Source organism: Ctenopharyngodon idella, chromosome 16 (assembly GCF_019924925.1).
Source record: "Ctenopharyngodon idella isolate HZGC_01 chromosome 16, HZGC01, whole genome shotgun sequence".
NCBI classification, from domain to species: domain Eukaryota; kingdom Metazoa; phylum Chordata; class Actinopteri; order Cypriniformes; family Xenocyprididae; genus Ctenopharyngodon; species Ctenopharyngodon idella.
Genome location: NC_067235.1, coordinates 8,226,249 through 8,241,276, shown reverse-complemented (window position 1 = coordinate 8,241,276; position 15,028 = coordinate 8,226,249). Strand labels below are relative to the sequence as shown.

At 40.2% G+C, this 15,028-nt stretch overlaps 1 protein-coding gene across 1 annotated transcript in view; it reads right to left on the bottom strand.

The window, feature by feature from the left end:
- LOC127497968 (CCN family member 3-like) overlaps window positions 1–12,079 on the bottom strand; it is a 56,830-nt gene extending 44,751 nt beyond the window's left edge. Inside the window, 7 exon segments of the mRNA XM_051866824.1 lie at window positions 8,163–8,229; window positions 9,537–9,616; window positions 9,707–9,766; window positions 9,901–9,948; window positions 10,195–10,224; window positions 10,586–10,708; window positions 11,754–12,079. The gene's annotated coding sequence lies outside the window, so the exon portion shown is untranslated.
- Window positions 12,080–15,028: the final 2,949 nt, after the last annotated feature.

Sequence of the window (15,028 nt, the reverse complement as noted above, 5' to 3'; positions counted from 1 at the left end):
TGCCTCCTCCGAAGGCAGCGCTTGCAGGTTCACTACCTGATCTAGAAAGGGAGTGGTAGGAACCTTGGGCACATATCCAGGCCGGGGTCTCAGGATAACGTGAGAGTCACCGGGCCCGAATTCCAGGCACGATTCGTCAACCGAAAATGCGTGCAGGTCCTCTACCCTCTTGAGCGAGGCCAATGCAACCAGGAGGACGGTCTTTAGGGACAGTACTTTTAACTCAGCTGATTGCAAAGGCTCGAAGGGACGACCCCAGAGAGATGTAAGAACCAGGGTCAGATCCCAAGAGGGTATAGAGGGGGGCCGGGGAGGATTCAGTCTCCTTGCCCCCCTCAAGAACCTGACGATCAGATCATGCTTCCCTAGCGGTTTACCATCAACTGCATAGTGATGTGCGGCGATAGTGGCAACATACACCTTGAGGGTGGAGGGAGACAGCCTTCGCTCCAGGCCCTCTTGCAGAAAGGAAAGCACGGCTCTGACCGAACATGATCGGGGGTCCTCTCGGTGAGAGGAGCACCATTCGACGAACAGGTTCCACTTCAACGCATAGAGGTTCCTTGTAGAAGGAGCTCTAGCGGAAGTGATAGTGTCTGCGACCGCTTGCGGGAGATCACTCAGAACCTCCGCGTCCCGTCCAGGGACCACACATGGAGTTTCCACAGGTCGGGACGCGGGTGCCAGAGGGTGCCCCGTCTCTGAGTTAGGAGGTCCTTCTTTAGAGGAATGGGCCAGGGAGGCGCTGTCGCGAGGAGCGTGAGATCCAAGAACCAGGTCCGAGTGGGCCAGTATGGAACCACTAACAAGACCTGCTCCTCGTCCTCCCTGACTTTGCACAGGAGCTGTGCGAGAAGGCTCACTGGGGGAAACGCATATCTGCGTAGGCCCCGGGGCCAGCTGAGTGCCAGGGCATCCGTGCCGAGCGTGCCGCCAGTCAGGGAATAGAACCACTGGCAGTGGGCAGTCTCCGGGGAGGCGAACAGAACTATCTGTGCCTCGCCGAAGCGCTGCCAGATCAGCTGGACCACCTGGGGATGGAGTCTCCATTCGCCCGGAAGCGAAGGCTGCCGTGAGAGCTCGTCTGCTGCACGGTTGAGCACGCCTGGGACATGAATGGCACAAAGTGACCTCAGATGCTTCTGACTCCATAGCAAGAGATGGCGGGCGAGTTGCGACATACGGCGGGAGCGTAGACCACCCTGATGGTTGATGTACGCAACGGCCGCAGTGCTGTCCGAGCGGACCAGTACGTGCTTGTCTGTCAACAGCTCCTGGAAGTGGCCCAGTGCAAGACGTACTGCTAGCAACTCGAGGCAATTGATATGCCAATGCAGTTGGGGCCCCGTCCACAGACCCGACACTGCATGCCCGTTGTACGTGGCCCCCCACCTCGTGGCAGAGGCATCTGTGTGGACCACAGCATGCCTGGACACTTGTTCAAGGGGAACTCCAGCCCGCAGGAACGAAGGGTCCGACCACTTGATGAGGGTGCGATGGCAGTTCGGTGTCACAGGGACACGGAACGTACCGTGCTGCCACGCCCATCTCGGGACCCGGCCGCGGAGCCAGTGTTGAAGCGGCCTCATATGAAGCAATCCGAGCAGTGTGACTGCGGCTGCGGATGCCATATGCCCCAGGAGCCTCTGAAAGAGTTTCAGTGGGGCCGCTGTCCTGCGCTTGAGCGTACTCAGGCAGGTCAACACTGACTGGACGCCATCCTCGGTGAGGCGCGCAGTCCGGGCGACCGAATCCAGTTCCATACCGAGATAAGAGATCCTCTGCCCGGGGGAGAGTTTGCTCTTGTCCCAGTTGACCCAAAGACCCAAACGGCTGAGGTGAGCCTCTGCCCCTGCGAGCTGGCCAGGATGAGCCAGTCGTCGAGGTAGTTGAGGATGCGAACGCCCTGTTCCTTGAGCGGAACAATGGCCGCCTCCACAACCTTCATAAAGACGCGGGGCGACAGGGCCAGCCCGAAGGGTAGGACTTTGTATTGATATGACCGACCCTCGAACGCAAATCGTAGAAGGGGTCTGTGACGAGGCAGAATCGAGACATGAAAGTACGTGTCCTTCAGGTCGATCGCTGCAAACCAATCCTGGGGACGGACGCATTCGAAAATGCGCTTCTGCGTAAGCATCTTGAACGGCAGCCTGTGAAGGGACAGATTCAGGACATGCAGATCCAGGATTGGCCGTAGCCCACCGCCCTTCTTGGGTACAATGAAGTAGGGGCTGGGGAATCCTGACTCCATATCGGCTGGAGGGACCGGCTCGACTGCATCCTTTGCCAGGAGGACAGCAATCTCCGTCCGGAGAACAGGTGCATTGTCCAGGGACACACAAGTGTAATGGACACCCCTGAACACCGGGGGACGCCGGGCGAACTGAATCGCATAGCCGAGTCTGATGGTACGAATGAGCCAGCGGGCTGGAAAGCGCTAGCCAGGCTTCCAGACACCGAGCCAGCGGGACCAGCGCACTGCCAGCCGTGCCCTCTTGGGACCTGGAGGGTTAGAAAACAGTTCTACTTCGTGGGTACCGCTGGACTCCGGAGAGCCAGCGGCGGAACAAACCAAAATTTTCCACCCGGCCCTCTTCCGGGGAGGGAGCGATGCGGGCATCGTCTCCCGAAGAACTGTTTACCTCAGCTCCAGGTCACCCATTTCTCCAGGACCGCTTCTCGCTAGCCAACTGGCTTGGCTGCTGGCTGAGCGGGCTGGATTTTAGGCCAGCTTGTGAGATGAGAGCATCGAGAAAGCGTACTTAGATGATGACACACCTCTGCAAGGCTAGCCAGGGGTGTTTCCGGACCACCATGGTGGACATTGTCTGGCCAGGGGCCTGCGCTATGACTTACATCATGCGTAGCTCAACCCCGACTCAGAACTACCCATATGCAATGAGTGCTTTGGCCTTCCACAGACTTGCCGGGGGCCAAGACCCATGCAGTGCAGAGGTGGTGTGCCCGTAGCACTGCCACCCCACCACAGAGGGTAGTAAGAGAGAAAAAACTTTTAATGCAGATTATGACCCTTTTGGCGTTCCATATTTGGCACCAAAAAAGGCTACCAAACTGCCAAGTTTTTCATGCACGTCCGGGCTAAAGACAGAGGGCGGGGCAAGGCGAGTACGCGTCGCACCACGCCCCCAGGGGCCCGGGAAAGCATGGTCGTTAATTCTGAATCTGATTCAGCATGAGCACATCACAACCGTGGGACGCTCAGCCTCATCTTCATGTCCAGAGCCCAACAACCCTCTCTCTAATGTAGCAGTCAACATCTGATCCTCTGCTGGAGCCCTGACTAAGACGCTAGGTCCCCCATGATAAGGACCAGCAATCCACCCAGAAGCTACCAGCCATGTGGGACAGTGAACGTGGCCGTCTAACTGAACAACACACGGCGCTGAGCGCCGACGTGGCCATGTTGTTACCAAACATAAACCACCTACGAACAGAGTCACAACATGTTTGCGAGTGGGGGGCCCACGGAGATTGGCTCGGCGGGTATTGCCCCACTCTGATCCTCTGGTCACCCTGGCTTATTCACCAAAAGTAGTACTTTTCTGATTCAGAAAGAGAAACTAGATCGGGGAATAGGTGAGGGGACTCCACCTCATTTGAGGCACTCGAGTCTCGACCACGCATCTAGAGCGCCGAACAACGCGCTGGGTTGCCATGGCAACACGCGCTGTCAGCCGGCAGCTCGACGGCACACGGCGCGCTGAGCGCTCAAGCCTTTACGAGAAAGGCAAGATGAACAACGCTCCGACGTGGGCATGCTTTCTTTTTTTTTGTTTTACAAGAGAATATGAACCACCCACAAACACAGTCTCAGCACGCTAAGCAGACATGAGAGAAAGTGATTGTGGCCGTCAGTGAGGATAGGAAACGACCGCTTCCAGAAACGCACAGACAGAATGACGACTTGAAAAAGACGCAGTGTCTGTCTGTGAAGCTCTTTTAGAAGCTCTTGTTCTTTGTGCCGAAGCACACAGGGAACAGCCGCGATGTGACTGCAGGTACACTTTTCACTCCCTGAGTCACAGACACAGAGGAACCAGCCCAAATCGCAAACCAAATGGGGCAAATAATGCTATGAAAACAGCAGTTGAGAGCTGTATAACAGCTCGAGAAGCTCACTCTGGGAAAGCTCGCAGCCTCACTGTAAGGTGCCATAAAGCCAGCACTGTAGAACAAAAGCTCTTCAAAGGCTTGCAAAGTCACTCTCAGACTAATAGCAGGAACACACAGCGAAAGACAAAGTGCGATGGCATCTGCTCCCCTATTTATACCACTTGGCGGGGGCGGTGCGCGTTATGCAAATATCGCACGCCAACTCCATTGGCCTGTTGTAGTTCACTTGAAGCTGATAGGGCTCTCTAGCGATATCCCAATTCGTCGGTCACTACTGACGTACGTCGAACGTGACCGACTGAAAGGGAACTGGATACATGAAAAACTGAAAAGCTTTATTTATTTTTATCTTTGCTTTACTGTATTTGTTTGTGCCTTTTAATTATTTGTTCTTATTTTCTTTATTTTAATTTGACCGTAGTAATTTTTTACCAGAACATAGCACATACCGAACCGTACCAAAACCGTGACCCTAAAACCGCGATACAAACCGAACTGTGAGTAATCTGAACCATTGCACCCCTAATTTAGAGACAGTCTTTGGCTTTGAGAAGGTGACGGAGAACATTTGAGGCACGATTTCTCAATCAGTCAATTAGTGTCAAAAAGTTACCGTAATTATCCTAGACAATTAACCAGTGAATGCTGATGCAACATTTCAAGAATAATTGCACCTGTAAACTTAGATATTATTAGCCTATTCTAACCAACACTGGAACAAACTACTGTTTGAATAAATGTTCAAATAATTGTAAAAGCACTGACACAGTGTTTCACATGCACATCAAAGAATAAAATGCGAGAATAAAATAACATATTTGAATGTGTTTTTAGTATTTTAAATACAAAATATTTTCTCTCAAAGTATTTAATTACAAATTACATTTGATTTTTTCTTTGTTAAGGAAAATACAAATTATAAAATACTCAAAAAAAAAATTAAATACGTATTTTAAATACTTTTAATTAAAATACTGCCCATCTCTGTTTATTATCTCCGCCAGCGATCGCAGTTTGAGTATAGTTCTGTGTAAATGCATAGATAAACAGCATTTTGTCAGCAGATATTTCATAATCTAGAATGACAAAAGCATTATTAATTCTGATATAACATACCAGTTGAGAAATGCAATAAAATGATGTTTTGTTTGTTATATTCCAATATTCCAAAGAATATTATTCAGTTATTTAAAATTATCCAGCGAATTATTCTTCACTCTTTAGCCTATTAAACAGCTTATAAATCTACTAAAACTGTAGTTTAAAAATGAAGTACTGCATGTCTGCAAAGTTGATATGACTCCTTCAGTTAAGTCAGAGCCATTTATGAAACAAAGGTTTACTTGCTGAAAGACTGTTTTCTACACTACAACCTAGTTCTGCTCAACTGGGAGTATTAAGCTACATTAAAATAGCAATGCTATTTTTTCAGGTGGTTTAGATTGTTTTATTATTTTTTCAATTGGTTAGAATTACTTTTATGTACTTTATTTATTTTACCTGTTTTTTTGTTTGTTTGCTTTTTTACATTATCGAAGATTTTATTTTTTAAACAAAAACAGTTTAGTAACAGTGCACTTTTTTATTTTTTGCACTTTCAGTCCCCTCTATTTATTGGTGTATAAATAAGATTTGTTTCGTTCTCTATGCAAGGAGGGAGTGATTGTTATAAATAAAATGGTTTGTTCAGTTCAGTGGTGTTGTAATCGTGTCAAAAACAGAAGTATAACGGTAAATAGATATCGGTTCTGCATACCGGTTATCGGGCACATAAACACAAATTATCGGTATCGGTTTAAAAAAAAAAATCAATATCAGTCGATGACTAATCATGCAGGCCAGACAAGTAATTTGGCCATGTCACTTTGTAAAGAAAGACTAAGCATCTGTCCACATATACATTCAAATGCACATATGAATGGCAGGAACGCATTAAAAGTCTTCTGTTTTCAGTTAAAAAGGTGTAATTTAAGCAGCCCCTAAGTTAATAAGTAATGATTTTTACAATGGAAGTGATTCAATCAAAAACTTACTTTAGCTCGATAATAACTTTTTCCTAGAGCTGCTGTAAAACCAAAACAATCTCTGTCTATAATTATACTATAAATGCCATTTGTGCCATACACATTACATTGCTAAAAAATCATCCAATATCTTTATGTTTTAGAATAAATATCCATAAAAACAAAATTGTATAAAATACTTCTCAGATCAAGTTTTTAGAATAGAGTTGATTCGTTCGTTTACACTGGCCAAATACTATTTTAACTGTTTTAAACAAAACAAATCAAATTTATGCAGTTTTGCTGATAAGGTGAACATATCTTTTAGGATGTTTAGGCTATTTTAATGGAAACAGATAGGCCTACTTATTTATTACAGTGTAAATACAATTGTCTGACTCGGCGCGTCACTGACAAAGTAGGCTATTTTAAAAAGGAAATGTGCAAATCTTACCGTTTTCTTCAAGCTGTATCCTTCAAATACAGTGGTATTTTTCATAATAGTTTGAAGACGCCTTCACACGACATCAACACCTCCGTGCAGCTGTGGTTGTCCAGTAAGCTACAGTATTATCATTGGACCTAATCAAACTGGACAATGGACAGTTCGACCACTGAATCCAGAAGTGTCTGCCATAATATGGAAGTGTGCATCACTGATCACCGTTCTCACTAAAAATATTTTGTCATAACATGATAACATCTGCAGTTTAATTTAAAGAGGATTACTGTGCGCCTATCACTTCTCGCTGTCATTAAAACAGTGTCACAGGAAAAGTGATCATAAATAGCACATCCACTATCTAAATTCATATAATTTTTGTTTAAATTCTGCGTAATGACTTAATGTAATTTCAGTGCTTATCGCCATTAATAAAAGTGGAATATTAATGTAAATGTGTATATCAAAATGAAAACAGAGTTTAAAATCGTTCTGTTTACTTCATTACTTTTCTCACTGTAGTAAAAAAGTTCTTAGCCTATGCATGGGTCAGAGTTTGCGTGCAGGTGCACAAATTTTCCTGTCAATTTTGTTTTTATAAATCCCATCTTTTGCGTAGGAAGTGGCGTATGCCTCTTCAGGGCATGTTGTGTGCGTACGTAACGGTTATAAATGAGGCCCCTGGGTCCCTCCTGATGTCTTTTTGAACCTTCTTTTTTGTATTTTGAAGTTTCCAATGAATGTTACTCTTGAGTGTTTCAAAAACCTGTGCTTGGACAGGAGAAGAGAGCTTTTGGTTGCCTGGTTTATTTATTTATTTGTTTGTTTGTTTTTGTTTATTGTTTGTTTGTTCATAAATTTCCTTGTTTCCCCTCCCTGACCCTAGACTGGGGAGGCCTGTGATATGACAAAGACTTAACTCTTTGTGTGAATCATAGAATGCTGTCTCTTTTAAATAGTGAAGTTAAATTGTATGCTAAAGTTTTAGCCTCCCGTTTAGCCTTTTTTATGACTAAACTGGTGCACAGTGATCAGACTGGTTACGTTAAATCACGCCTGGCAGCTAATAATGTACACCGTTTACTGCATATTCACACTGCTGGAATTAGTTCACCATGTGCTACACTGTCTTTAGATGTTGAAAAAGCCATTGACAGGCTGAAGTGGCAATACCTCTGGACAGTACTGGAATACTTTAGGCTAGGTAGAGATTATAATAATATGATCAGAGTTTTATACACTTATATTTCTCCCCAAACTGCAGTTATTACAAAGAATTCTGATGGTGCAATTATTTTGGTAAATGGTAAATCTAATTAAATTTTAATGACTGTAATGTAAAATAACTATGGAAGCCCGTTTCCGCCACAATTGAGTAAAAAAATATAATTCTGTAAGTCATAATAATGAGAACCTTTCTCATAATTATGACTTAGTATCTCATTATATTGAGAAAGTTTCTCGTAATAATGACTTAGTGAGCAGACAGAAGAAATTAGTCTTCTCAAAAGGTCCTGTGCAAGTGATCTCAAAATGGTAAAATTCGGATTATTTTTTGTAAAAGGCTCTATTTTTCTTACCTTAAAATTGATGAGCCATAACCTTGTCCTTCACTCTTGTCATCCATGTTTGGTGTGTTGCAGAAATCTAAAAGAATTATTTTGTGTTAATAACATAATTTTACATCTAATGGTTATATTCTACTAGCTGTCAAAGCCAGATGTTAAATGACTAGTAGATGGCTTACAAATTACGACTTTGTAAAATTGTACACCATTGTATACCATTCTTAAAAAATGTTAATCAATTAGTTAACCAATTTTATCTAATGTTTCATTAGGTGACATTGGTTAACTAAATTAGTTAAAATAAAGCAACAATGAACAATACTTCTGCAACATTTTTATGTTAATGTTAAGTTCAACATTTACAAATTCATATTTAAAATCAATTGGTGTACTTATTAACATGAGTTAACGCACTGTGAACAAATAAGAAAACACAACGAACAGACATATTATTAACTAACATTTGTAAAGATGAATAATAAAAACTGTACCAAATGTATTGCTCATTGTTTATGTTAGTTACTTGTACATAAACTAATGTTAACAAATGAGACTTCAAAGGGTTAGTTCACTCAAAAATGAAATTTCTGTCATTAATACTCACCCTCATGTCATTCCACACCCGTAAGACCTTCGTTTGTCTTTGGAACACAAATGAAGATATTTTTGATTAAATCCGAGGGTATCTGATCCACACATCCACACGAATGCAGCAACATCATTGCATCTTTTGAGGTCCAGAAAGGTAGTTGAAAACATGGTTAAAAAAAGTCAACGTGACTGCAGTGGTTCAACCTTAATGTTATGAAGCGACGAGAACACTTTTTGTGCGCAAAAACAAAACAAAAATAAAAACTTTATTAAACAAATTTGTCTGTGCCGTCATTCTGCTGCATTATTTTCGTTGCAGAGCTTCAGTGTTTACGTCCAAATGCGGGCTCATTATTGGCAGGCTTCTGCGTCAGCATCACACACATGCATCGTGCTGCTCACGTGACCAGAGCCGGCCAATACTGAGCCCGCGTTCGGACGTAAACACGGAAGCGCTGAATGTAAACAACGTAGCAGAATGACGGGACAGACAAATTTGTAGAATAAAGTTACTTTAGTTTTGTTATTCTCGTCACTTCATAACATTAAGGTTGAACCACTGTAGTCATGCTGACTATTTTAACCATGTTTAACTACCTTTCTGGATGTCAAAAGATCAAATGACGTCACTGCCTATGTGTGGATCAGATACCCTCGGATTTCATCAAAAGTTTCTTAATTTGTGTTCTGAAGATGAACGAAGGTCTTATGGGTGTGGAATGACATGAGGGTGAGTAATTAATGACATAATTTTCATTTTTGGGTGAACTAAAAGTGTTACCAAAGAAAGATTACCTTAAAGGAGAAATTACTTAAATGTTGCTGTGGCATCACTGAATGTATGTATAGTTGCTCCATAGTCCTCCCTAGCATCTCTGAATCAATGACATACAGTATTAGTAAATTACAACCATTTTTTTGATATACAGTGTATTGTGTAAATCTGTTTATCTATTTATGCTTACCAAAAAATCCAGTTCTTGGCAAGTTGTCAAGACCCTTCCATGTCCGTGATGGCTCGGGTGCTAAAAATAGTATGCAGAATCATATTGTTAATAATACTACTATCTGCTGTTATAGACAAATGACAACAAAGTTATAGTTCACAGTAAAAAAATAAATAAAAATAAAATAAAAATCTTTTTAGATAAATTCTTACTTGTTCTTGGTGAGGAGAGCAGGGCCTGTTGTATGGTGTTGATATTGCCTAAAAAAAGAGAGAGATTTTTGTATCTAACATCACTTTCACACAGTACTTGCATTATCTACAGCATCCATGCATCAGGAATTACAGCTACACTGATCTGAGGTGAATTCCACAAATGTAAACATTCTGAAAGTGTTACTTACTTTTTTATTGTTACTTAATCTTTAATTGTATAAAATTTAACAGATTCATTAATAGACCCATTTGATTGTTTACAAGAAAATATTTAAAATAGTGTAAGCTTACCTTCATTGCTAGTTTTTATATAACACCCACCTGGAGGGTAAAACGAGGCCAAATTCAATATACACCTTATTGATGATGCATAATATATATACAGGGGGGCAAGCAGATGAGTCTAGAATATATATGCAACATACAGTTTGTCTTTAGGCATTGCATTTATGTTCTAGGCTCATCTGCTTGACCAGTTAGAGTGTGGTGTTCATATTCTGGGCTCATCTGCTCGTCTGTATATAGTATGCATCATAAATAAGCTGTATAAAGAATGTTATCTTTTAATCTCACTGTTTTATTACTTCAAGGTACTTAAAGTGAATACTCTACTGTTTAGTGATTGAAATACTGCAGCAGGTGCTGTATATGGACGTGCATTTTACTCACATATTTTGTTTACCTTTTTTTGAGACGCGATGTAATATTTGTTGTTTGAAACAGATGGAAAATTGTCAGGCCTGTCCTGCAGTTCTGTGTTTTGCCCTCCAGTCGCCTGACTGAAAGCTATGAGTAAGAAAATAGCCTGTTGAGTAAAGAAATGAAAGAAAATCAATATAAGAATAATTGCTTGATTTCAACCCTAGCAAAGGTTTATATGCATAACATACACTACCGTTCGTAAGTTTGGGTCTCTAAGATTTTTTTTTATGTTTTTGAAGGAATTCACTTACTTTACAAGGGTACATTCATTGTATTTTATCAAAAATACAATATAAACAGTAATATTTCAATTATTACAATTTAAAATAACTAGTATTACAATTTGTAATTTATTTCTGTGATCAAAGCTGAATTTTCAGCATCATTACTCCAGTCTTCAGTGTCACATGATCCTTCAGAAATCATTCTAATATGATGATTTGCTGCTCAAGAAACATTTCTAATTATTATCACTGTTGAAAACAGTTGAGCTGCTGCATATTTACGTGGATTACATATCTTTACTGTCATATTTGATCAATTTGATGTATCCTTCCTTGGATTAATGTATTTATTAATATACGTATAAATTCATGCATTCATTCATTAAAAAATAATCTTTCTGACCCCAAAGCTTTTGATCGATAATGTGACATGCTCACTGTTGGCCTGACGAACAGCTTCTGTAATAATAAACAAGGTAAACAATACAGTGTTTCTCGATGGATAGCAATTAAGATGGTTTCTGTGCGCGAGGTTACAAACGTTTATGTTCGTTTCCCAAAAAAGGACTAACGTTAAACATTAACAGTGGAGTCGCTGTTCATAAAGTGCTAAAATGTCGACCATTCATCACTCAAGTCATTTTTTCTTCACTCTGGGTTATAACTTTTGGCGTGATGTTGAAATATTTGTCATTTACCTGACCAGAAGACGTTTTAACGTTCTCATCTGCATACTTAAAAGAAATAGGTAGCATTACACTGGTAAATTTTACATTAGATCGCAAACACTCCGGAATTATCGACTATTCTGTTCTATTTCGTTCAGTTTGTAGACAAATAAATGTCCAATTAGACACGGAAAGTGTATGCTGTGTTTGAATATTTGCATATCTTATTTAGGGATAAAATAAAAGCAATACTCACATATCCTTCCTTGCTCGAGGAAGAGACGGTTCAACGGTCGTGGAAATTTAAAATCCGAGCTCCAGAGGAATCGGAGCAGTGACGAGTACACGTCGTCCAGTGGTAGTCCAGACACCCAAGCGCAACCTTGAGCAATGGAACTGAGCGGTGGTCAGATGTCAACATTGTGACAACGCTGTAACAACCTTCACAACGCAACGTAGTTATAGAAACGTTTTGGCCACGTTGTTAAAACGTTGTTAGAAGGTTGGCTACGTTCTGCCAACGTTCTGTGTTTGTTGGGTTGTTACAGCGTTGTCACAATGTTGACATCTGACCACCGCTCAGTTCCATTGCTCAAGGTTGCGCTTGGGTGTGTGGACCATAGACATTATAATAAACACTAGACGCCCTATTGGCCTCTTTGGACTGTTGCTGCGATACGTCAACGAGTCCGCCATATTGTGCGGGGCAAGACTGCGCTGTTAACAAATGCAAGTAAACGGGCGAGCTGCGGTTTTTCTGGATAAAAACAAAAATAACGTTTACATTTATCAACCGATTTCAGTGGTTTATAATGTACGTGGTGTACAAAAAGTTCTAGTTACTTAAAATCTCTATAGTTAGACATACAAAATATTTTATTTTAATAAGAAATAGTCAAAGCTCAGGCTTGTCATGTTTTTGTCGCTTTATTCTTGCATAAGAATTGTGAAAACGCCCATACTGAGATACAATTTAATTTTCACATTAAATGAAATAAAGTTTTCTTATTGTGGAAAAGGCATTTTCTGTCTTTAACCCAATTTTAGCTTTTCTTGAGCTTAGAATTGACCACCATTGATAAAATGAAAAAAAAATCATCAAATACAAATCACACAGGCTGCTTTCTGTATTTTTATAGCACTAAGAAAATAAAGATGCATATTTAAACTTCAGGAAATTTAGTTTATAAAATAAGATATAAAGCTAAAACTATATTAGAAATCATGCAAACTCATGTCTCAACTTTCACAGCTAACTAGCGACATCGCTAGCTATTTTAGTCTGACTCCGGTGGCCAACTACTATCAGTATAATTATATAATGACCAAATACAACCAGAAACAAATGTTCAGTCTTACCTGTGAAAGGTCATTCCCCGAGACCTGTTTTCAATTGTGCAGCGATTTGTACAGCCCCAAGCAGCACACGAAGCAGACATTTTTCTCAGTTCCAGTTATGAGTGTCATGGGACCGTTGCCCCGCACAATATGGCGGCGCCGTTGACGTATGGTTTAGCGGCTAATAGGGCTATCCATCCATTAATTGCTATCCATCGAGAAACACGGTATTGTTTACCTTGTTTATTACTACAAAAGCGGTTCTTTAATGTAGCATGTCACATTACCGATCAAAGCTTGGGGTCAGTAAGATTATTTTTTTAATGAATGAATGCATGAATTTATACGTAATGTACATTAATAAATACACTAATCCAAGGAAGGACACATCAAATTGATCAAGTATGACAGTTAAGATATGTAATCCACGTAAATATGAAGCAGCACAACTGTTTTCAACATTGATAATAATCAGAAATGTTTCTTGAGCAGCAAATCATCATATTAGAATGATTTCTAAGGATCATGTGACACTGAAGACTGGAGTAATGATGCTGGAAATTCATCTTTGATCACAGGAATATTATAAATTGTAATACTAGTTATTTTAAATTGTAGTAATTTATATATGTAATAATTTATTATATAATAATAAATATTGTATTTTTGATAAAATACAATGAATGTACCATTGGAAAGTAAGTGAATTCCTTCAAAAACAAAAACAAAAAATCTTACAGGCCCAAACTTACGAACGGTAGTGTATGTTATGCATGTAAATCTTTGCTAGGGTTGAAATCAAGCAATTATTCTTGTTGATTTTCTTTTATTTCTTTACTCAACAGGCTATTTTCTTACTCATAGCTTTCAGTCAAAACATCCATAGAACTGCAGGACAGGCCTGACAATTTTCCATCTGTTTCTACAAATATTACATCGCGTCTCAAAAAAGGTAAACTAAATATGTGAGTAAAATGCATGTTTTGGGAACTTGTGATCCACATACAGCACCTGCTAATAAAACAGTGAGATTAAAAGATAAAATTCTTTATACAGTTTATCTATGATGCATACTACTGTATATACAGGTGAGCAGATGAGCCCAGAATATGAACGCCACTCACTAACGTTGTTTTAAGTTGTTTTAAGCATGTGTTTGATGCTGACGCAGAAGCCGGCCAATACTGAGCCCATGTTCGGATGTAAACACTGAAGATCTGCAACGAAAATAATGCAGCAGAATGACAGGGGACAGACAAATTTGTTGAATAAAGTTGTTATTTTTGTTTTGTTTTTGCACACAAAAAGTATTCTCGTTGCTTTATAAAATTAAGGTTGAACCACTGCAGTCACGTTGACTTTTTTAACCATGTTTTCAACTACTTTTCTGGACCTCAAAAGATGCAATGACATTGCTGCCTATGTGTGGATCAGATAACCTCAGATTTCATCAAAAATATCTTAATTTGTGTTCTGAAGATGAACGAAGGTCTTACGGGTGTGGGACGACATGAGGGTGAGTAATTAATGAAGAATTTTCTTTTTTGAATGAAGTAACCTTTTAAAGTCTCATTTGTTAACATTAGTTTATGTAGAAGTAACTAACATAAACAACGAGCAATATATTTGATACAGTAATTATTCATTTTACAAATGTTAGTTAATAATAACATGACTGTTCGTTGTTTTTTCTTATTTGTTCACAGTGCATTAACTCATGTTAATAAGTACACCAATTGATTTTAAATATGAATTTGTAAATGTTGAACTTAACATTAACATAAAAATGTTGCAGAAGTATTGTTCATTGTTGCTTTATTTTAACTAATTTAGTTAACCAATGCTATCTAATGAAACATTAGATAACATTGGTTAACATTTTTTTAGAATGGTATACAATGGTGTAAAATTATACAAAGTTGTAATTTGTAAGCCATCTACTAGCCATTTAACATCTGGCTTTGACAGCTAGTAGAGTATAACCATTAGATGTAAAATTATGCTATTAACACAAAATAGTTCTTTTAGATTTCTGCAACACACCAAACATGGATGACAAGAGTGAAGGACAAGGTTATGGCTCATCAATTTTAGGGTAAGATAAATAGAGCTTTTTATGAAAAATAATTAGAATTTTACCATTTTGAGATCACACACACAGGACCTTTTGTGAAGATTAATTTCTCATGTCTG